At 43.2% G+C, this 23,093-nt stretch overlaps 1 long non-coding RNA gene and 1 other non-coding gene across 2 annotated transcripts; one reads left to right on the forward strand and one right to left on the reverse strand.

The window, feature by feature from the left end:
- Positions 1-1,938: 1,938 nt before the first annotated feature.
- LOC122227808 lies at positions 1,939-13,533 on the reverse strand. The gene is made up of 3 exons (XR_006206222.1): positions 13,272-13,533; positions 7,604-7,704; positions 1,939-2,379 (listed from the first exon to the last, which is right to left on the reverse strand). It is a non-coding gene; the product is annotated as an uncharacterized LOC122227808 (long non-coding RNA).
- A 9,102-nt stretch (positions 13,534-22,635) lies between these two features.
- LOC122229090 lies at positions 22,636-22,731 on the forward strand. The gene has a single exon (XR_006206947.1). It is a non-coding gene; the product is annotated as a small nucleolar RNA ACA64 (small nucleolar RNA).
- The last annotated feature ends 362 nt before the right edge of the window (positions 22,732-23,093 follow it).

The raw sequence follows: 23,093 nt of genomic DNA on the forward strand, positions 1-23,093 counted from the left end.
GTAGGACATGTCTTCAGTGGGCATGGAGGTTAGCCCACGGAAAGCAGAGGTTCCCATGGAAAGGGATGCCAAGTAATCTGTGACACACCACGCTCCTCCCTGGGAGTCACTTCACACCCATATAGCCCCACTTCCCCCTACCCCTATCTCTCCCAGGGGAACCTGAACATAAGACCCTCACTTGGGACCCCAACCAACCTTTCCTCTTCAGTTCAGTTCAACAAGCATCTATCAAGCACCTATTATGTGCCAACCTCTCTGCCAAGCGCTAGGGATACAAAATGAATAAGACACGTCTCTATCCTTAGGGAGCACAGAGTCTAGGGTTCAGTCACACCCAGAAACGCCACTGCAATAAATGGAAGCACAGAGGAATCTTCCTGAAGGAGATGGGGCCTGACTTGGTCATTAAGGACAAGAGTCTGAAGGAAACGGGTGATGGGTGCAGTTTTACAACTTATTTGCTCCTTCCAGTACTTGCCCAGAGGGAGCCTCCTGAGAACACTGAAGAGTCGAGCCTTTATAAAGATCATGGTTTTTATACTCTGGTATTCCAAGATGTTCCCGGCCGTATGAGATTCACGTTGCTCCTTGGTTAAACGAATTCGATAACGGATATCTAATCTTGAGATATGGGGTCGAATGTTTATAGGGTGAAAATTTCAATCTCTACTTTAGTTCCTAATCTGTAAATAGAGTTTTTACTTCTCTTGAAATTCTTTCTCTACCATGAAGCTTTCCTATTAACAAGGGTTTGTTGCTGCCTCCTGCCCTTAACCCCCTATCATGCAGTGCCACAATTGGGAACATGCCCCAGCATGTCCTCGGAGGACATAGTCCTATTTATACACATGTGGGTCTATATCCCAATTATGGCCTGGACCTGGGTCAGCTTCTCAGATGCAACATGAATCATGTTACAACATAAAGAAGAATCTTAGTTCCAGGCTTTGACATAAATTGGGTCAAGGCTGAAGCTCAAAATGTTTATTGCAACATCTAGTTTTAAACCCGAATCATGTTTCACTTTTAAGATTTTTTCCACATTTTGGGGGCCCTGGGTGGCTCAGTCAGTTAAGTGTCCGACTTCAGGCTCAGGTCATGATCTCACGGTCCGTGGGTTCAAGCCCCGTGTCAGGCTGTGTGCTGACAGCTCGGAGCCTGGAGCCTGCTTCAGATTCTGTGTCTCCCTCTCTCTCTGCCCCTCTGCTGCTTGCACTCTGGCTCTGTCTTCCAAAAGTAAATAAACATTAAAAAAATTTTTTAATAAATTAAGGTAGAACGTCAGGAAAAAGAATATATGCCACAAATAAGAAATAAAAAGCAGATACTAGACTTAAATCCAAATACACTGAAAATTACATTGAATATAAAGAGTCTAAACATGCCAATTAAAATGTAGAGATTGTCAGGGCACCTTGGTGGCTCAGTCGGTTAAGTGTCATGATCTCACAGTCTGTGAGTTCAAGCCCCGCATTGGGATCTGTGATGATAGCTCTTAGAGCCTGGAGCCTGCTTCAGATTCTGTGTCTCCCTCTCTCTCTCCCTGCGCCTGCTCACACTCTGTCTCTCTCTCCCTCCCAAAAATAAACGTTAAAAAAAAATGTAGAGATTGTCATAGGGTGCCTGGGTGGCTCAGTCAGTTAAGCACCTGACTTCGGCTCAGGTCATGATCTCACAATCCATGGGCTCAAGCCCCGCGTTTGGCTCTGTGCTGACAGCTCGGAGCCTGGAGCCTGCTTCCAATTCTGTGTCTCCCTCCCTCTCTGCCCCTCCCCTGCTCATGCTCGGTCTCTCGCTCTCAAAACTAAGTAAACATTAAAAACATTAAAAAAAGATGTTTGCTACATTTTAATGATTTTTTCTAAAGGTGAAATAAAACAAAGGGTAAATTGCTTACACATGCTCTACATCTGGTAAGTTCTCAGTAACGTTGTGTATGTTCATTATTATTAAGAGATAGTTCTGCTGAGGACTCAAGTCATTAATACCTCTAGAGGTGGACAGAAGTTATCTGCTATGAGAAATAAGCTTGGCGTTTTCTTTATGTATATTACGTTGGTCTCACTGAACTCTCGTATTGTTCTTTAATGTTTTGTGCTTACATCTGGGCCTCCTAATTAGACTAAAAGGAGTGTGAGGGCAGTGATCTTAGATTTCTATTTTATTTCCCTCACAGCACTTAGCACCATTCCTTGCAGATAGCAGACACCCAGTAAATATATCTCTATGCATTGATTGGCTCTACAAGGCTCTCCAAATGAATATTAAAGTACCACATATAAAATATAAAATACCATAATAGTTGGCATCATCTGCTCCATGGTCCCTTTCGTTGTCACTGCTTCTCAGCTCAGGAAAACGAGTAGGAGGAGGGTCCTGGGTGAGGTAACAAATGCAGAGGACTGTAAACTATCCCGGCTGACCGGTTCACACACCTCAGCTTCTCACTGTGTCTCTTTCTCACACTATCCACTGTCCCGCTCCCGGGCACCAGATGCGGCACCAGTTTATTGCACTAAGGTGCAAACGACTTCTTCAAAGTTCAGGAGAAACCCTGGAGAGGCGGCCTGCCTCCTAGGTCACCCGCAGCAAGCCAGGGCAAACTGGGTTGGCTCCGTCCTCCCTTTCAAATAATAGGCCATTCAGTCTTTGGGAGAGAAGTGAATCAGCAACCCCAGGGCCATTCTAGCGGCCCAAACGGCTGCCAGCTGGACAACCCGCTTCAAACAACCAATTAGTATGAGCACCACAAGTTGATTTGAGCAAATCCAGGCAGCTCTCCGCGCAAAAACTAGAAGGGCCCACATGTCCCCGTGGAAAATGAAGTTGTTTCACCTTCCCTGGCACGGTTCCACTCCAAGGAACAAGCTTTATTTCTCTCAAAACTTGGCTTCCCTTGACTTGCCAGATGAAAAATGATGTGAAGTTATTGAAATCATCTGCTAAGGGAAATGAATCCAAGCTCAGTAAAAGAGGTTTTGCTGCCAGCCTGTCTTATAAGCAAAATAGAACGGTGCCACCAGGTGAAGACAGTGATTATTTCAATGAGCAATTGTATTAGATGTAGAAGGTAATGAGGAATAAAGATGCTGGACCCAGCCCAATGGTTTGCTACATATGCTTCTCTTTCCTGTTCTAAGGTAGCAAATGAACGGAGTGAGTTCAGCTGTGGGGTGATAGAGGCTTCCCCCAATGTGGACTGACTCACAATTCATCATTCGCTGCCCGATGAAGAGACAGCACAACCCTGGGGAGTCCGCAGACGTGAGATGCCAACAGTGCCTGTCCCACCCTCGATCTAATACTGCCTCTGGTACACAGTGACCCTGGAGGAAAATGGCAAGCCGTGAAGTGGGATGGTGGTTAGGGAAATGACAATTGACAGACATTTTTAACTTTGTTGCTGAAATGAAATAAGGAAATCCCAAGGATCTGGAGTATTTTTGTTCAACTTCATCTTAGGCCATTCTTTTGATTTTAAATAAATGCATTTCTGGAATGGGAGGAAGGAAAAGAGAGGGGGTGGGACATAGAGTGACAGCAAGGGCCACCTTGTTCTGGGAAGACATCGACCAAATTGGGTTAATCTGGCAGAACAGACTGAGGCAGCTGATAGTCTTTTTGCAAATGTGGCACATTTGAAGTTTCTGCTTTGATTAGTGCCTCTCCGTGTTATCTGAAAAGCCTATCGCGAAAGCAAAAACTGACAGTATTTCAAGGAGTAATTGACAATTCCTTGATTAGAGTGAGAGATTTAACACACATTTCTTAGTAATTGATAGATCAAACAGCCAAAAATATTCAGTATAGTTATAAAGATTTTGAACAACATAATTAACAAGTGTGATGTGAAGGACTTATATAGAGCACTGCACTCAACCACTGGAGAATACACTCTCTTTCCCAAAGCACATATTACATTTATGAAAACTGATGATGAATTAGGGCATAAAGCAGTACCAAATTTTCACAAATTTCAAAGAACCAGTGCCATAACATTGCAACACAAGTTAGAAATCAGTAAAACTTACAACGTAAAGTCTCTACACATCTAGAAATTTAAAAGCACACTTAAAATCCAGAGATAGAAAGCAGCTTGTGGTTGCCAAGGGCTGGCAAGAGAGGGGAATGGGAAGTGACTATTTATTTAACGGGTACGGGGCTTCCTTTGGGGGTAATGAAAACGTGTTGGAACTCGATAGAGGTGGTGGTTGTTACAACACTGTGAGTGTACTAAATTGTACACTTCAAGTTGGTTATCTTTGTATGGATTTCCAAGTCAGTAAAAAAAAAGTGCTCGTTATCTCTGTGTTTAAATCCTAACCAAAGGATACATGGGTGAGACTTTTTCAGGCTTTATACCTATGACATGTACATTTTTCTGTACAGTATGTATATATGTTTATATTTTCTGTGTTATGCTTCAATAAAGAATTTAAGAATGAAAAACATCAACTGAACGAAATAATATTATAAAGTTTGAAAAATAAGAACTGCATGACACTATACCCAAAATTTATGGTAAGCAGTGAACTCACTCAGATCAGGGAAATAAGAGGTGGCAAAGGGTGATGATGAGGTCTCCAAAGTACACATAAAAGAAGACACACAGCTTTAAATGTTTCTTTGGAAAAAGAAGAAAGGTTTAAAATGAACAAGAAACGCATTAAATGTAAGAAGGGAGAAACTAACAGAATATTCCCAAAGAACGTAAAAAGATGGAAATAATAGCCTTAAAGAAACAGATAACAGATACAATAATGATGATCAACAAAACCAAACACTGGGTCTTGGAAGAGACTAACCCCTGGAAAGATTGAATAAAGACACAAATAGGGGCACCTGGGTGGCTCAGTCGGTTAAATGTCTGACTTCGGCTCAGGTCATGATCTCAGTTTGTGAGTTTGAGCCCTGAGTCAGGCTCTGTGCTGACAGGTCAGAGCCTGGAGCCTGCTTCGGATTCTGTGTCATCTTGTCTCTCTGCCCCTCCCCTGCTCATGCTCTGTCTCTCTCTCTCAAAAATAAATAATAAACATTTAAATAGATATATGTAGAGAGAAGGCATATATAATATTAGGAATGAAAAAGAAGAATACACAAAGATCACAAATATAATAGAAATATAAGATAGAAAAACCTTATGCTAATAACTTTGAAAATGTACCTTTTAAATGGAAATTCCCCCCAAAATACTTACCAAACTGACTCTAAAAGAAACAGGGCGTGCCTAGGCAACTCAGTCATTTAAGCACCCAACTCTTGATTTCAGCTCAGGTCAAGATCTTACAGTTTGTGAGTTCAAATTGGGCTCTGCGCTGACAGTGAGGGAGCCTGCTTGGGAGTCTCTCTGTGCCCCTCCCCTGCTCATGCTCTCTCTGGCTCACCCTCAGAAACAAACAAACAAACATTAAAAAAAAGAGAAAGAAATAGACTGCCTACATAATCAGTAGTAGAAATCTTCCCATGAAAGAAATCCTAGGCTTTGAGAGTTTTACTTGTGAGTTCTAGGAGACATTTCAATTACAGCCTCAGATTATAACCAGCACGTTAAATAAGTAGGATTCATGGGATGCAATCAAATAAGTGGTTGTCTCCTACTGTCCCTTTAAATCTTCTCAGTGAAGGTAATCCTTCCCCTGACACTGGATGAAAACTCAGGCAAGCCCCTTGACTTTTAAGGTTATTAATGAGTAATAGAAATGTCTCTATTTACTTATAGACACAAACCCAGACTCAAATTAGTAACTTAAAATGACCAGTACGATATAAGATAGGCTTTCGGTTTAAAAGTTAGGATTTCTCGGGGCGCCTGGGTGGCTCAGTCGGTTAAGCGGCCGACTTCAGCTCAGGTCATGATCTCGCGGTCAGTGAGTTCAAGCCCCGCGTCGGGCTCTGTGCTGACAGCTCAGAGCCTGGAGCCTGTTTCAGATTCTGTGTCTCCCTCTCTCTGACCCTCCCCCATTCATGCTCTCTCTCTGTCTCAAAAATAAATAAACGTTAAATAAATAAATAAATAAAAGTTAGGATTTCTCTTCCCCCAACTCAGAGGCTGTGGCAGACTGACCACCTGTTTTGGGGGAAGGAAATGGAGTCAGCGTCTTCTCTTTTTCTCTCCCCCTTTCTCAATCACCCCCACCCCTACCCCACCACCACCACTGCACCATCTATAAGTCAGGGCCCAACAAGAGACTGAAAATATACCAGCGATTTGAGAAAAAAATTAATGTAAAAAATTAACTAAACAGAAGTCACTATCCAGGTGACTGATGAGACAAGAAGAAACTTCTAAGGTATCTTTAAGTGTCACGATTTCAACAGCAGCTACCATCCCCAGGGCTAAGGGAGTGAAAGAAAGATGTTAGCATTCTTGAAACTTCAAAGCATAGACAAGGAAGCCTGCAGGGCTGAAACTCTTGACCCTGAGGAGGAAGTGATGCTTGGTTGGTGCTGGTGTGTCTGAGCTCAGAGAAGGAGCCCATGAGGCCAGACTCAAACTTTGAAGAGTATGTGGCCCTGTCCCGGGATAGAAGGGGTGGATGTGAGGAGCCTGGCCTTACAAGTCTTGTTGAAACTGTGAATGAACTGGCTGCTGTCATGGGAGGAACTGCCCCTGATGGGGTCAGAAGCTGTGACACTCACAGGGACCAGACAGGAAGGAGGCAGGGAGGAGCACAGCCCTTCTGCTCCGCCAGCCCTCCAGTCCCCCTCCGGTACCTTGAGCAGCAGAGCCCAACAGGGAAAAGTTGGCAAAGCAGAAATGTAGTTTGCGGGGCTGTGGCCCTAGCATCACAGAGCAGAGAATGAAAGGGTGGGCTTTTCCTAAATGACAGACCCCCATTCCCTGACTGCTGTTTCTGGTCCTCTGCAGGTTAAGGAGATGGAGAAGGAGGAGAAGAGAAAGTCCTTACTTAACTGGTACTGTTATCAGTGTGCTTTGCTCTCTCTGGACCTACTGGATATTTGAAGCGGATTCTCTCTCTCATGGAGGGCTTTTGTGTGAACTTTGCAAAACCTCTTTTCTTACCCCATCACTGCTGATTTCCTTTGATCTAAATGAATACACTCTATTCTGGGCATTGCTTATTAACCCCCATTTAATGCCCAGAAAAGCAGCATCCAGCTTCTCCTGTAATGAAGCCTGCTCACCTCTCCAACTGACCCAATTCTACTTGAGACCATATAAGATGACCCCGTGCCAGCTCCTTTGTGTGCATCTGGCTGTACTTGAGCCAAGGAAACACTCATGGATTCTTTGCCCAGGCAAATCTGGGGAATGCAGACTGACTCAAGCCCAGGCACACCTTTCTTTCACTCCATCGGCAAAGCAGCAGGCCAACCCCGTTGTTGCTTCCTGTGTTTCAGATGAGAGCCAGACACAGGCCCCCCCAGACCTGCCTCACTGCAGAGGACTAAGGGGAACTACTGAATCCCTCTTCAGTTGTCTCAATTCATAACAGCAGTGTTTGCCAAAGAAATTTTCTTGCAAAATTTCCATCATACTCCCTCTCTCAAGCCATGTACATGCTTGAGAGGATGAGGGGTGGTTAATGTCAAGGAACTAATTCCTAGATATGTCTTTTGAAAAGGCATCTTGTCTTACCATCTCACTTTGGAAGTTCGTATCTTGAATCTTGGTGCTTCAATTACAACTGAATCTTAAATTCTTCCAATTCATCTTATGCGATTAGTATAACAGTGATCCTAAAATCAAACAAAACAGAACTAGAAAGGAAAATTATAGGTTAAACTTAATCATAAGTAAAACTGCAAAAAACAAACTATTCTAAACAACCTATTACCAATCCAGCAGAGCACAAAAAAGATGACCCATCATGCTAAGTTAGGTTTATCCCAGGAATGCAAAGTTGGGTTAATTTACAAAAACAATTAATTTAATGTATTACATTAACAGATCAGATGAGGAAAACATTTAATCATCTCAGTAAATGCAGGGAAAGGTATTTGAGTAAAAGCATCCTGATTTGTGACAGAAACTCTGAAGATTATTATGAGGAAGGTAACTTTTTGACAGGATAAAAGCCAAAAGCAAACACGTATAGCAGGTATGATCCTTCATGGTAAAACTTACGAGCCTTCCCTTTAAAATCAGGAACAAGTTGAAGACGCTCAATGCCATTGTTATATTCAACATTATTCTAGTGATTTTCATGACTAAAACGTAAATAGGAAAATAAATAAAAGGTATACAAATTGGAAAAGAAGGAATAAAGCAATCATTATTAGCAGATTGATATAGTTGCCTATAGAGAATATTCAAAAGAATCTATAACCAAATTATTAGAATTGAGGAGCTAACTTAGCAAAGTGGCTAAGTATATAAAACCAATTGCATTTCTAGACAGCAGCCATAAAAATTATAGTAATGTAATTTAAAAGATACCATTACAATAGAAACAACACTATAATAAAATAAAGGGACCTTTATGGAGAAAAACATCAAAGAAGACCAAAACTAACAGAGAGATTTACCATGTTCACAGGTAGAGAGACTCAGTATAAATATGTCGACCTTCCCCAGATTCAATGCAACTCAAATCAGCATCTCAACGGTTTATCACAGACCTCATTAATCCGATTCCAAAATTTACACGGAAAAGCACAGCCCCACAAAGAGTCAAAGTACTCAGATACTCTTGAGTAAGAACAAGGTTGTGCACGCCTTTGTGTGTGTGTGTGTGTGTGTGTGTGTGTGTGTGTGTGTGTGTGTAAGATGGGGTAGATCTGCCAAACAGCAAGATTGATAAATCGACTTAACTACGACAATGTGATATTACAAATGGGATAGACAAATAGATCAAAGGAGAGAATGGTAAGCCCAGAAATGGATCCATAAATATATGAAAACTGATCTACTGGCACTCTAGAGCAGCTAGATGGCAAGGGAATGAAGTGTTCAATAAACAGTGTGGGAACAAGAGTTTATCCATATTGGAAAAAAGAGATATTGGATTCCTCTTTCACATCATATATAAACTATAATCCAGGTGAAATGAAGATTTAAATGTGGAAAGAAAAACCTTAAAAATTTCATGTGTCGGGCACCTGGGTGGATCAGTCGGTTAAGCATCCAATTCTTGGTTCTGGCTCAGGTCATAATCTCACGGGTGGTGGGATCAAGCCCTGTGTCACGCTCTGTGCTGACAGCGCAGAGCCTGCTTGGGGTTCTCTCTCTCCCTTTCTCTCTGCTCCTCCCCCACTTGCATTCTCTCAAAATAATTAAATAAACTTAAAAAAATTTATGTGTCGGGGCGCCTGGGTGGCTCAGTCGGTTAAGCGTCCGACTTCAGGTCAGGTCACGATCTCGCGGTCCGTGAGTTCGAGCCCCACACCAGGCTCTGGGCTGATGGCTCAGAGCCTGGAGCCTGCTTCCGATTCTGTGTCTCCCTCTCTCTGCCCCTCCCCCGTTCATGCTCTGTCTCTCTCTGTCTCAAAAATAAACGTTAAAAAAATTTGTGTCAATATAGAAAAATATACTTTTTAATGTTTATTTTGAGTGAGAGCATGTGCATGTGAGCAGAGGGAGGGGCAGAGAGAGGAGAGAGAGAGAGAATCCCAAGCTGGCCCCACACTGTCAGCACAGCCTGATGTGGGGCTCAATCCCATGAACCATGACATCATGACCTGAGCCAAAAACAAGAGTTAGACGACGCTTAACCAACTGAGCCACCCAGGTGCCCCGGAAAAATATTTTGACTTTAGGTAAGGAAGTATTTTCTAAACAAGACCCAGAAAATACAAACCATAAAGGAAAAGATTGATAAATTAGAGAAAACCAAATTATAAATTTCCTTTTATCAAAAAACACTGGAAAGAGAGTAAAAAGGCAAACTAAAAATTGAGAAGGTATATTTGTCATGCATAGAATTAACTAAAAATTAGTATACAGGATCCAGGAAGAAGACCTAAAAATCAGCAAAAACCCCACAAAGAACCCAGGAGAAAATGAGCAACAGGAATGAAAAGCTTTTCACAGGAGAGGAAACATGAATGGCCAATCAATATACGAAATGTAGCTTAATTTCATTAGTAATCAAGGAAAAGCAAAATGAAATCACAGTGAGAGACATTTTTATACCTACCAGACTGGATAAAGCCTGAAGATTTTAAGTAGTACAATGCGGTCTTCAAAATACTTGTACTGGGTGATACAATCACTTTGAGGAAAACACTTACATCTAGTGTAGTTGTGACAGTCCATGTCCTCTGATTCCTAGGACTATGCCTTTGAGGAACTTCTGCACATGAGCATCAGATGATATGTTTGAGCCAGCACAGTGTATAGTAACAAAAAACTGAACACAACTCAACAGGAGAAGAGACAAATCCACTGTGGTAGATTCAGAAAATGGTTGTAACAGTAAAAAGGAAGCAACTGCATAGCTGAATTTCAGAAATAGAATGTTGAGAGGAAAAGAATACATGAAAGATGGCATTTTAATACACTTGGAAAACAAGCAAAGCAATATTTTGTTTAGGGATACATATACATATGTATATGGTAAGCTATAAACTCTATAGCAAAGGGATGATAAAGCCAAATTGAAAAGCAATGATTATCTGTCAGGGAAGGGACATGGGGCTGTGGCTGGCAAGATAGTGTTGCCAGATAAAAAGAGGGGTAACTTTGAATTTAAATAATGAATAATGTTTTTAGTATAATTATACCCCAGATATTGCATGGGACATGCTTCTACTAAAAATTATTTATTGTTCATTTGCAATGTAAAGCTAATAGGGTGTATTTTGTTGTTGTTGCTTGTTTGTGGCTAAATCTGGCAACCCTACTCAGAGGGAGCTTCAATGACATTGATAACATTCTATTGCTTAGGTTGTGTGGTGGGTTCATGGCTGCTCAAGTTATGGTTTGTTTTTGTTTTTTTTTAATTTTTTTTTTTAACGCTTATTTATTTTTGAGACAGAGAAAGACAGAGCATGAACAGGGGAGGGGCAGAGAGAGAGGGAGACACAGAATCTGAAACAGGCTCCAGGCTCTGAGCTGTCAGCACAGAGCCCGATGCGGGGCTTGAACTCACGGACCGTGAGATCATGACCTGAGCCGAAGTCGGCCGCTTAACCGACTGAGCCACCCAGGCGCCCCATATGGTTTGGTTTTTTAAAAGCAGACAACAAACTTTAAAGCAAGGCTGCTGCTGTCCACAATTCCACTTGGTGGATCCAAAGCTTTTGCTAAAAAATCAGCAATAGCGAGACCAAGGTGTCGAGGTGCTGGTCCTCCGTGACCACCTGAAGATACATCAAACTTCTTGTGGCTGGGCTTTCTCCTTACTGCTCACCATGCTCCTGTTGGTCATTACTTCACCCCCACGCTGCCACTAAATAGAGCTGTTTGGCTCAGTTAGGTAGGGTATCCTACCATCTTCTTTCCATAGTGTCCATAAGTGCGGGGTGTTACGCAATGCATGACCCACTTTAAGCTCATGCTCCAAGCAATAAAAGAGTTTTTAACCATCAAAGGGCCTTCTTATCTCCGCAGTTCCTCAGAGAAAACATCAGAAAAGAGATCACAGAGAATATCCAGATTAAAGAGGCTATTAGTTGCAAAATCACTTGCCTAGTCCCATGGGGAGAAGCTTACTGGAGGGAGAAGAACCTTACACAGAATTTAATTGATGAAGACTCAATATGTGAAGACTCTTCTTGAAGCAAGTGCATAAGCAAAGGGTAAAGACTGCAAAGAAGACTAAGGACCCCCAAATAAAAGTAGAACACACCAGCACAGCACAAACAGCAAGGGTGCAGGGTGGGGGTGGAGTGCTCAAAACATACAAAAGAGATTCCAACTGGATGTGTCATTAATGAGCCCCAGGACCGTGAGCAGCTGTTTGACTCACTGTTGTATTCCAAGTGCTTAACCCAAAGACTGGCATAGAGCTGTCCTCAATAAATGTTTGTGGGTGGAATAAATGAATGCATAATGAATGAAAGAAGTAGCAAGGGGAGCATTAAAGATTATTATCAGATTCGTAGAAAGGAGGAATTAAAAAGTCACCTCAGAATCTGCTGATTCTCATATATTTCTTACACAGGCACACCTCAGAGATATTGCAGGTTTGGTTCCAGACCACTGCAATGAAATGAAATTTGCAACAAGGCAAGTCACATAATTTCTTTGCTTTTCTAGTGCACACAAAAGTTATGTTGACACCATCCTACAGTCTATTAAGTGTGCAGTAGCATTATGTCCAAAACAACAATGTGCATGTCTGAATTAAAAAATATTTTATTGCCTAAAAAATGCTAACCATCATCCGAGCTTTCAGTTGAGTTGTCACCACTGATTACAGATCACCGTAACGAAGAAAGTAATAATGAAAACATTTGAAACATTGCGAGAATTACCAAAATGTGACACCGGGACACGAAGGGAGCAAATGCTCTTGGAAAATTAGCGCTGACAGACCTGCTCAACACAGGGTTGCCGCAAACCTTCAATTTGTAAGCAGAGAAATTACAGTATCTGCAAAGCTCAAGAAAGCCAAGTACAATAAAATGAGGTGTGCCTACAGATAGGCATGTAAACCGCTTATGGCTCTCGACACAAAGTGTAGATTCATAAAACCTGAATAAAAGAACTGATTGAAACCCACATATCTATCCCGGTCAAAAATCTAGTGTCTGCAGTAGGCAGAACCAGAAAGCAGTTCCCAACAGAAGCTCCCTTGACTAGGCCTGTTCCTGTCTGGGTTTGCTTAGTCACCCTGACACCATGGTTTTGTACATCTCTGGTTCCTTCTGGCTGACCCTGAGGGACGGTGGCCAAACTGCTGATACTTTTCCTACTGCCATCAGGTGCTGATATACGGTCCTTCTCCATCAGTTCTTGCAATGAACCATTCATGCAATAAACATTTATAAAGTATGAACCAGGTGCTGTACTAAGCCCTGGAGGCTTAGAGGTGGTATTTAATGAGCACTTACTAAGACAGTCACTGTGTTAATAACATTGCTTAAATTATCTAACTTGCAGCCCTACGTAGTAGGTACTGTTATTACCCTATTTTATAGATGAGGAAGCTCAGAGGTGAATAAGACAATGTCCATGGCTTCAGGAGGGAAGACGGACATTTGCCCTCCACCATTCTGAGCATTTTCCAAAGCGCCATGGGAACATAGTGTATAGGTGACCTGAGCTGCTGTCCCTAACCCTCTGTATTAGCTATCTAGTGCTGCATAACAATATCACCACCCAATGAGCAGCTTCAAACGACACCCATTTATTTTCTCACATCTGTGGAATCGGGGTCCGGGCACAGCGTAGCTGGATCGATCCTCTGCTTCCAGGTCTCTCGCGAGGCTGCGGTCGGGCCAACAGCCAGGGCTGGGTTCTCATCTGAAGACTTCCAAGCTCCTGTAGTTGTTGACAGCATTCAGCTCCTTGTGGCCTGTCACACTGAAGGCCTCAGGGTCTTGCCGGCTGTCAGCTGTTACCTGCCTGCAAGTCCCTGCCAGTTGCCCTCTCCGTAGGGAAGCTCGTAGCAGGCAGCCTGCTTCCTCAAAGCCGGCCAAGGAGAGGCACTCCTAGCAACAGGGGCATTCTAGTCTATGTAACAATCTAGAAGGGACATCCTATCACCTTTGCTGACTTATATTAGCTAAAATGAAGTCACAGGTCTGGCCACAGACCTGGGTGGAAGGGGCTTACAGAAAGATGTGAACACAGGAACCGCCGTGGCGTCTTCCTGCCTTTTGTTCTTCCTCATCTGCCCAGATTAGCGGCCCCTCCTATCTGCCTCCAGAGCTACCACAGGTGGCTGTGCCTTCACCTGACTGCAATGTGAAAGGCACCCTACCCCCCTCCAGGGTTGTGCGGTGCACGCTTTGCATGACGATATGCAGAAGCCCTGCCGCTTCCATGAAATTATGTTTCTTTTTTACTCCGTTGGTGATCTGTTTATTTTTCTCTCGCTTGACTCTACTAAAAGCTTCTTGATCCGAGACTAAACCTTTTATTTTTATGTCCCCAGTATAGCAAGTGCCAAACCAGTGTTTGTCAAATCAATGGAAGAAAGATGGCAGCAAAACTAGCTCACGTGGGGGAGCCAGGAGGAGACATGGGGAAGACTTCACAGAGAAGTCACATGTGTCTTCTTCCCCATCACTCAGCTAGAACTGGACACTGAACTTTTCAAAAGAGACTTCACGGACAACTTCCAATGAGATGTCATAAAAACCCTGGTTTACTGTGCTTTGATTTCCGACCGAGTCATGTCCATGGAGATGAAAACAAAAACACCCTGCTGATTCAACCCAATAAAAACCAGCGTTCTTGTTCTCTTACTACGGTAGTGGAAGGTGGCAAGTGGGATGTTTCTTATTTTTCTAGAACTGGCAAGTAGAGGCCAGAGAAGAAAAAGAGTGCTAAGCTTTCTGCGGTCCAGGTCAAGAAAGCATCCAGCGCTGGGGAACACCTGTCTGCAGGGCTTGCTGAGTGATGCCAGCTTGGCAATGTGAGCCCCGGGTTCCTCTCACCACCTTGCTTCCTCCACCTTGCTGTCCTCTACAAGTCCCCGGAGCAGCCCAAGAGCTTTGAAGTGAATATAAGATAGAGGTGGAAAGGGGCGCCTGGGTGGCTCAGTCGGTTGAGCATCCGACTTCGGCTCAGGTCATGATTTCGCGGTCCGTGAGTTCAAGTCAGGCTCTGTGCTGATGGCTCAGAGCCTGGAGCCTGTTTCAGATTCTGTGTCTCCCTCTCTCTCTGACCCTCTCCCGTTCATGCTCTGTCTCTCTCTGTCTCAAAAATAAATAAACGTTAAAAAAAAAAAAAGAAGTGGACAGAACTAAGGATAGTCTTAAAACTGGTTATACATTTAAGGCCATTATCAAGTCCCTTTTCAGTTTCTTCATACAAAATCATTTCTGTTTCTTTATGGTTTCCACGCTACAGGCCTTCAGTCACCCACTGTGATTCTTCAGACTACCGATAAAGCGAAGACCAACACCCTGTATTGCGGTTCACGACAGCACGTGCTCAGGGCCATACCTCTCGGACCTGACCAAAGGCCCAACGTGGAAGCAGATGGAAATGTTAGGACCAGCAGCCACACGTAAGGAAACCAATGATACATGCAGCAATGAGGAGGTGTTTAAGTACATTAAGTACTACACCCAGAAATGGCTACCATTTCAACATGATCATTCTAGAGATTTCTCTGCAGGGACAGAGTTGGTTCCTCAAATTAAACTAATAAAGAAAGAGAACATCGAATGCTTGCCTGAACGCCACACTCACTGCACTGTCTTGGGGAGGAGAGGCAGGGATGAGTTGTGTCAAGCTTTGATTGAACTCACCTTATCCGTTCAGTCACTAGAGGCCTTTGGACCTGATGTTCCTCCGCGTGTCAAGGAACACTTTGAGTCAGAACAAAGGCACCCACCAGCGAAGTTCACGGCCTTCTGCTGTTCCCACCAGAGCACAGATCACCTTCACACTGTCCAGACACTGATTCACTCCTGCTGGCTGCCTCCCGTGGCCCTGTTCCTGAAGGATGACACAGTTAGAAAGTTTCTTTTATGTTGCTTCTATTAAATGTGAGCTTTTTGGTGCCCTCGAGTGGTTCTGAGGCAGTAAAAACTATTCAGAGGTTAACATTGTTTTTAAAAATTAATATTCAATTTATTAAGGTTACAGATTAAAAAAACTAATTTTTCCTGAAGCTTTTAAGTTCTGCATCAAATCTGACTGTTCTCTGTATAGTATATATAGCCTGTCATATATATTTAAACTATGTTAAAGGCCTTTGAATAATATGTGATCCTATTTCTAAGCTAACACCTTCAAGAATTTTAAATTGCATTTATAAATCAATGCATTCTATTTTTTTATTACTTCAATGTTTTGATTGAACTAATATAACTTTCTGAGTGCTCAAATAACACAGAACACTAATAAGTCAAACTTACAAGGAGGGCTAACCTTAATTTCTTTTTTTTTTTTATTAAAAAAAATTTTTTTAATGTTTATTTATTTTTGAGAGACAGAGAGACAGAGCATGAGTGGGGGAGGGGCAGAGAGAGAGAGGGAGACACAGAATCGGAAGCAGGCTCCAGGCTCTGAGCTTTCAGCACAGAGCCCGACGTGGGGCTCAAACTCACAAACTGCGAGATCTTGACCTGAGCCAAAGCCGGATGCTTAACCAACTGAGCCACCCAGGCGCCCCCTTAATTTATTTTATTTCAATACTGTATGTATAAACTTAGTAAAAGTATAACTTAAAAATCTAAAGCAATTATTCATATGTTATAGAGTAGAGTTTAAGTTCTATTCATTTTAATAGTAGGTCAAATTTTCTTAAACATTATGGGCACATTATATACCAAATGTATGCTTCTCCCTCACACAAAATATTTACAGTGTGTTGACTTCCTTAAACACACCCATACTTACATCTAAACCAGCCTGGAGTTGAGTGATACTTAAGCATTTTACCGGTTCCCTAGGGCTGCCGTGACAAATTACTACAAACTGGGTGGCTTAAAACAACAGAAGCTTATTCTCCCTCAATCTGGGGGCTGAAAGTCTGAAATCAAGGTGTCAGCAGGGCCTTGCTGCCTCTTGAGGCCTGAAAGGAGAATCCCTCCCTGCCCCTTCCACATTGGGTGGCTCCAGGCATTGTCTTCCTTGGCTTATGGAAGCCAAGCCACTCCAACCTCTGCTTCTAGCCTCACATGACCTTCTCTGTGTGTCTTCTCTTCTATCTCTCATTAGGACATTCATCACTGGATTTAGGGCCCACTGGGGGAAGGTCTTCTTTCAAGATCTTTAATTTTATTACATCTGCAAAGATCTTTTTTCCAAAGAAGGGAACATAGGTTCCAGGGATTTGGATGTGGACACATTTGGGGGAGGGGGGCACCATTCAACCCACTCTATACACAAAGAGGCTGCCATTCCAGTGAATCCTGGGAACACCCAGAGGTGGTAACTGAGTGTCTCTCTGGGAACAGCACTACTGGGACAGAGTAGTTCTATTTAAAGCAAGGTTACAAGTGCCTTTCAGCCGAGCTCGTCTCATCATTCGCAGCCCTGCGTTCACATTCTGTGTTACTGGATTTCTTTACCGTCTCCCAGAATTCTGCACTAACCCTCCTCCCACCCAGACTACACACTTTAGTTGATTATGTTTTGCATTTATTGACTCTTAACATATATAAATATATTGTCAGGTTATCTCTGAAGACATTTATACTTGGTAGAATCCTGGATTCTTTTCATATCCTTCCAATCTGTTAGAATCATCAGTATCAAGGGTTATCAAAACAGTATCCAAATGAGACTTGTGTCTGTCTTATGGCTCTGTCTGGCTAGTTGGTCATACTTCTCAGATCTTTCCACTGCCAGTTTCAAACAATAGGTTAGGGATTTTCTTAGGACTTTGAACAAACTGTTGAAAAATGAATTTCAAAGAACCAGTTCGACATTAGGTCTTTACTTAAAGGAGGTGGCCTTGTAGAGTGGTAAAGAAACTCTTCTACGTGTGAGCTGGGTGGCTTGGGAAAACTCCTTAGTCCTTTTGAGCCGGTGCACCCCTGATATAAAATGGAGGTAACATCATTCCAAGTTACTTCACTGGGCTGTGAGTGCTAAAAGAGATGGTGCGTGTAGAGTATTTCTCACAGGGCCCACTTTATAACAAACACACCAAAAGTGTTAGTGATTGGAATACTAGAACTTGTGTGTCTGATAACCGTTCAGAAGAGTGTTTCCATGTTCCCTTAGGGACTATTTGAACACAAATTTGGTATCTGGTATAGATAGGAATACTCCTTAAAAGGAGGTTCCTTCCTGTGTATTATATATTCATTCATTTTTATTTATATCCAAATAATTGTTGAGCACTTACTATTTGCCAGGCACTGTTCTAAGTGCTTGGGATGATGACTGAACTCTAAGACAGGCAATAATTCCTATTTCATGGAGCTTAAGTTCTAGTGGGGGGAACCTTATGGAGCAAGGAAAGGGGTCAGGGCCGTGCCAGTAGTGGGGTAGGTTGAAAACTGGATAGGGTGGTCAGGGAGGATCTCATGAAGAAGGAGACATTGGAGTAGAGACTTGAAGGAGATGAGGGTGTAAGCTATATGCAGATAAATGCGAGGCAGCATTTCAGGCAGAGGAAGCAACAATGCAAAGGCCCTGAGGTGGGAGCATCGCTGACATGTTCAAGGACAAGCAAGACAACAGTGTAACTGGAGTGCTGTGAGTGAGCCAGGGAGTGGAAGGGGAAAAGATAGAAAGGTGACAGGACTAGATAATGAAGGTCACTGGCATCACTTTAATAAGGCAGGAGGCCATTGCCAGGCCAAGAGCAGAGGGATAATGTGATTTGACCTGAATTTTAAAAGGATCACTCTGGCTACAGTGTGAATAGATAGTAAGAGGGAAAGGGGAGGAGCAGGGAGACTAATCAGCGGGTCTGTAGGAATCCAGACAAAAGACAAGGACATAGTACTGGGGGTGGTAAGAAGCGGTCAGATTTTGCTTTTATACTGAAAAGCACTATTTGTTGATGTATTAGGTGTGGGTGGCGAGGAACAGAGAGGTGACAGAAGATGCTAAGATTTTTGACCTGAGCAACCTGAAGGACTGTGTTACTATCAACTGAGATGGGGAGGGCTATGCGTAGAGCAAGCTTGGGGTCGGAAGAAATGACTACTAGACATTGAAGGGGTATTTTCCATATGAGTTTAGAGCTGGAGAGAGACAGAGACAGAGACAGAGGTCCTGGGTATAGATATATATTTGGGAGTTGCCAGTATATAGATGGTTACTCAGAGCCATGTAGCTTGATGATATGACCAAGGGTGAAGGGAGAAGGAAAAGAGAGCTGGACCAGTGGTGGACCCTGCCATGATTAAGATGCCAGGGAGAAAAGTGAAACCAGCAAAAGAGACGGAGAAGGGGCAATCAAGAGAACATGCTGCCTTGGAAGCGAAGGAGCCGTGTCCTGCACGGTGCTCCAGTTTGTATTCAACGCTGGGAATGTCCTTCGTGTGATGACAGTGAGCCCCTTAGCAGTCTAGGTTACATCTGTTGCAGCTCTCCCAGTTTCCCCTGACTCTTCCTCTCTAGCCAAACATCTTTTGCCTTTCTGCGTAGACTTCCACAGGAGAATCAAATGGATTTTAAAAATTAAAAAATAGTAAAGGAAACAAAAATCAAGAAATACACCTCAGGATAGTAATGATAATTTTTGTAAAGTGTGCCTATAACTCATTTACATAAGCTACACAAAATATACACATCACATACAAATGCTCTTGCATTCATTGGTACTTAGGAAAATCCTGTTGGTTCCATGGCAGTAATGGATTTTGTACCGTACCCTGCCAGCTGTACAAAGGCAACCCAAATGGCACTTTGAATAGTCATAACTCTGGTCATACGTTTTGGACAGTGATGGCAACCCCTTCCTTGTCCCATGATTATCTATTGGAAGAGCCTTAGTCACTAGTGTAAGCTGTTTTTGAACTCAGGGTCCATCGTATTTCCCTTGACATCTTTCTCAATACCCAGAACGCTGTCTGGCTCACAGTAGATACTCTACAAAAGTTTGCTCAGAGAATGAATGAATCAAGTGCTTGCTGTACTGATGAACAACTTGAACCAAATGGACTTTTTTGGTCAGCAACTGAAATGCAGACAAGCATAGCAATTATATGTAGAAGTTGCCTTTTTTGGTGAGTGTCTGGCATATTTTTTATTGGATCATTGATATTTCTTCTTTTTTTCCCCTATAACATAAAAAAACCCTCAAAAGTGTAGGCTTTCTACCCCAGGACAGGGAAGACACTTGCCACCTTATTTGAACCACATGTAGCTCCAAGAAGAATACTAGGCAGAAAGGGGGTAGCTTCTGCTTTTTAATTAGCAGTATTGTTGAGGACAGATGCTATTCTATTTTTCATCTCTCTCTCTCTCTCTCTCTCTCTTGCTACCATTTCATGAATTATGATTTTCCATATTCTCAAAGTAAAAAAAAAAATCGCTGACAGAAGGCAAGCAAACCAATGTCATCAGTGAATATACCACACAAGTGTATATGAGAAGCTATATCACTGGCCAAAGGGGCATAAAACCAAGTTAGTCTGCAAACCAATCAAAAGGATCATTTCCATGAGCAGCTGCCTTATTAGATGCATAATCAACAGTCTACCCAGGGCGTCTTTCCATGGGAGAAGCCGGGGAGATAAAGATTCATTTTGTCAGCGTGTTCTAGTTTTTCATATGATTCTTTGCTGTCTCCAGAAGTTTTTTTCAGCCCTCAAACAGACAGCTATAAAATTGATTGGCTTGAAAGCCAAATAAAATAAAACACAGTAGCCTACTTTATCATTTACTACTAGCTATTTATTATGAGCAGTGCTGTGTTGGGATATCGACCCTGAGATTAAAGCTAGAGAAATATAGATTCTGAGATTCTGCGGACACATAAAGCTCCCCAGCCATGGTGACAGATGATAATGAGATTATACTCAGAGGCCATCTTTTATCTCAATGGAGCCCAACAGCTATCATTTTTTTAAAATAATGAATTGTACAAACAATGCAGGGAACATTTGCTTAGCAATTCTGCGATGCAGCTTCCTTGGGCCCCAAGTACATTGGCAGCCTGCCCAGCTGTCTGGCCACTGAGGACAGACACTCCCCCAACTCATTTATCTGTTGGTTGGTGGAATCATTTGTTCTCTTATTTACTTCAACCCACCTGCCCCAGGAGGCGTTGTCTCCCTGAATATCTCTTGTATTCATCATGTTCTTTCTTGCCTTCAGGTCTTTTTTCTCAGAGTGTCCCTCCAGCTGGGAAGCCCTCTTGCACATCCAAAATCAAAATGCTCCTACTACTTGAACACACAGCTTAAGTCGCACATCTTTCACAAAATCTTGAGCAACAACTTGGGAGCAAATTGGTCCAGATCCAAATCCTGGCTCTTACTGCTTATTAGCAGGGGAGCTGAGGGCAACTCACATCACCTGTCTGAGTTTCAGCTCATTTACTATAAAGCAGAGGCTAAAATTCTTACCTCCAAGATTCTTATCTAATTCGTATTCTTTTTCAGGACCAAGCGTGTGAAGCGCACAGCACAATTTCTACCCCATTGTAGCCACTCACTGTTAGTTCCCCCTCTTGGGCTCCTTTTCTCAGTTAAGTTTTCAGCCCACACTTAAATAATTAAACAGACACTGAATTTTTCACACCAGGATGTCCTGGATCTCAGGTTCTTCTGTGAACCTTCCCATTACCTTTTTGCTTTAACCCATGGTTCTGAACCCTGGCTGCACAGGGCAATCACTTCACATACACGCTATGGTTGGGTCCAAGCCCCAGAGATTCTGATTTAATTGGTTGGGATGAAGCCCAGACATTGCTTGACAGACAGTTCAGATCTCTGCAGCTGAGCCGAAAGACAGGCCAAAGGAAAATACATGAACTCTCTGAATGGTCTTAAATCTGGGCTCACTAGCGTCACTAGGTGGGCTTTGTCTGGCAGTCCTACTGAGCTCCCTGGTCCACTCACTGTCCCACTCCCCTCAACAGGGACATCTCACTTCCTCTTCTCCCCTCAACCCCCCTCAACGCCTCTTGCCTCATCATTGCCCTCTGCTAAGGATCTGGAGCATTCACTGATTAGATAGGAAGAAAACCGTGAACGCACCCCATCAGCACATGTCCCAACTCCTTGCATGCATACCCTGCTTTCTCTCCTCTTACTGTGAATGGAATGTCCCTGTCGCTGTGAAAGACCAGATCCTCCACTTAGATCCTGGAGCTCATTCCTTCCAGCAATCATCACCACAATGCTCCCGAATCATCCCGGATTCCCTCTCTACTGGATCATCCCCACCTGCAACTACACGCTGTAATAATTCCCATCTTAAAATAAGTTCCCCCACCACTGCCCATGTCCCTCCAGGGACTGTCCCGCTTTGCTGGTCCCTTTTTAGGAAAAGAGCAACAATTTGAAACTAGCTAGTCCTCACTTGTCTCCAGTGCTTTCTTCTCAGGCTTCCTTGGACTCCCTTCAGGCAGGCTTTCATCCCCCCTACTGCACTGAAACACCTCTGTCAAGGTGACCAAAACCTCTAACGCCAAAACCTCACATTGCAGCATCTGACATGACTGATCACTCGTCTTCACTGTCACTTCGCTCTCTTCTTACATGACTGGCTGCTCCTTCTGTCTTCTTAACAGACTCTTCATTTCTCTGAAATGAACATTGCAAATCCCTAAGAGTCAGTTCTCAGAACTTTTATTAGCTTTATCCATACTCACTGTCTATGTGATTTAGTTTAACCCCATACATCTAAGTGCCATTCATATACCGGTGACTCCAAGATTACCATCTCCAGCCTGGACTGGTTTGTTTCTCCAGCTGCCTTCCCAACACCTCCACCTGGTTTTGTCTTGGCATCCTCAAATGTCACTCTACAACTGAATTCCTCATTCCCACCTATCCCCATATCTTCTGTTCCTACCAACTTCTCCATCTCAGTAAAAACAAATTCTACTTTTGGAGGCTGTGGGTAGGTCTACTCCTCGTGCCCCAGACCCCTTGCCTGAACGCTTTGCTGGGGTAGCTGGGGGGTCGGTCGGCGTTGGTTGAAAATCATCTGCGACTTTTGCTGCTGGGATACTCACCTCACTGCCCACTAGTCACTGTGAAGAATGTGAAACCCAGGCCTCAACACTCGCCACTCTGCGTGTGCGTGTGTTTGGCCGCTGACCCCCAACCCGTGTTCTGCCTGTAGGACTTGTATGTGGACCCTGGGCCCACGTGGCCAGGACTGACTGGGAGGGAAGGGAGCTCTGCTCCCAACTCTCAATAAAACTGTTGTCTAAAAAGAAATAAAATGGGGCACCTGGGTGGCTCAGTCGGTTAAACATCCAAATTCGTCTCAGGTCATGATTTTGCGGTTTGCAGGTTTGAGCCCACATCAGGCTCTGTGCTGACAGCTTGGAGCCTGGAGCCTGCTTGGGATTGTGCATCTCCCTCTGTCTTTGCCCTTCCCCCACTCATGCTCTGTCTCTGCCTCTCTCAAAAATAAATAAACA

Source organism: Panthera leo, chromosome C1, assembly GCF_018350215.1.
Source record: "Panthera leo isolate Ple1 chromosome C1, P.leo_Ple1_pat1.1, whole genome shotgun sequence".
Lineage (NCBI taxonomy): Eukaryota > Metazoa > Chordata > Mammalia > Carnivora > Felidae > Panthera > Panthera leo.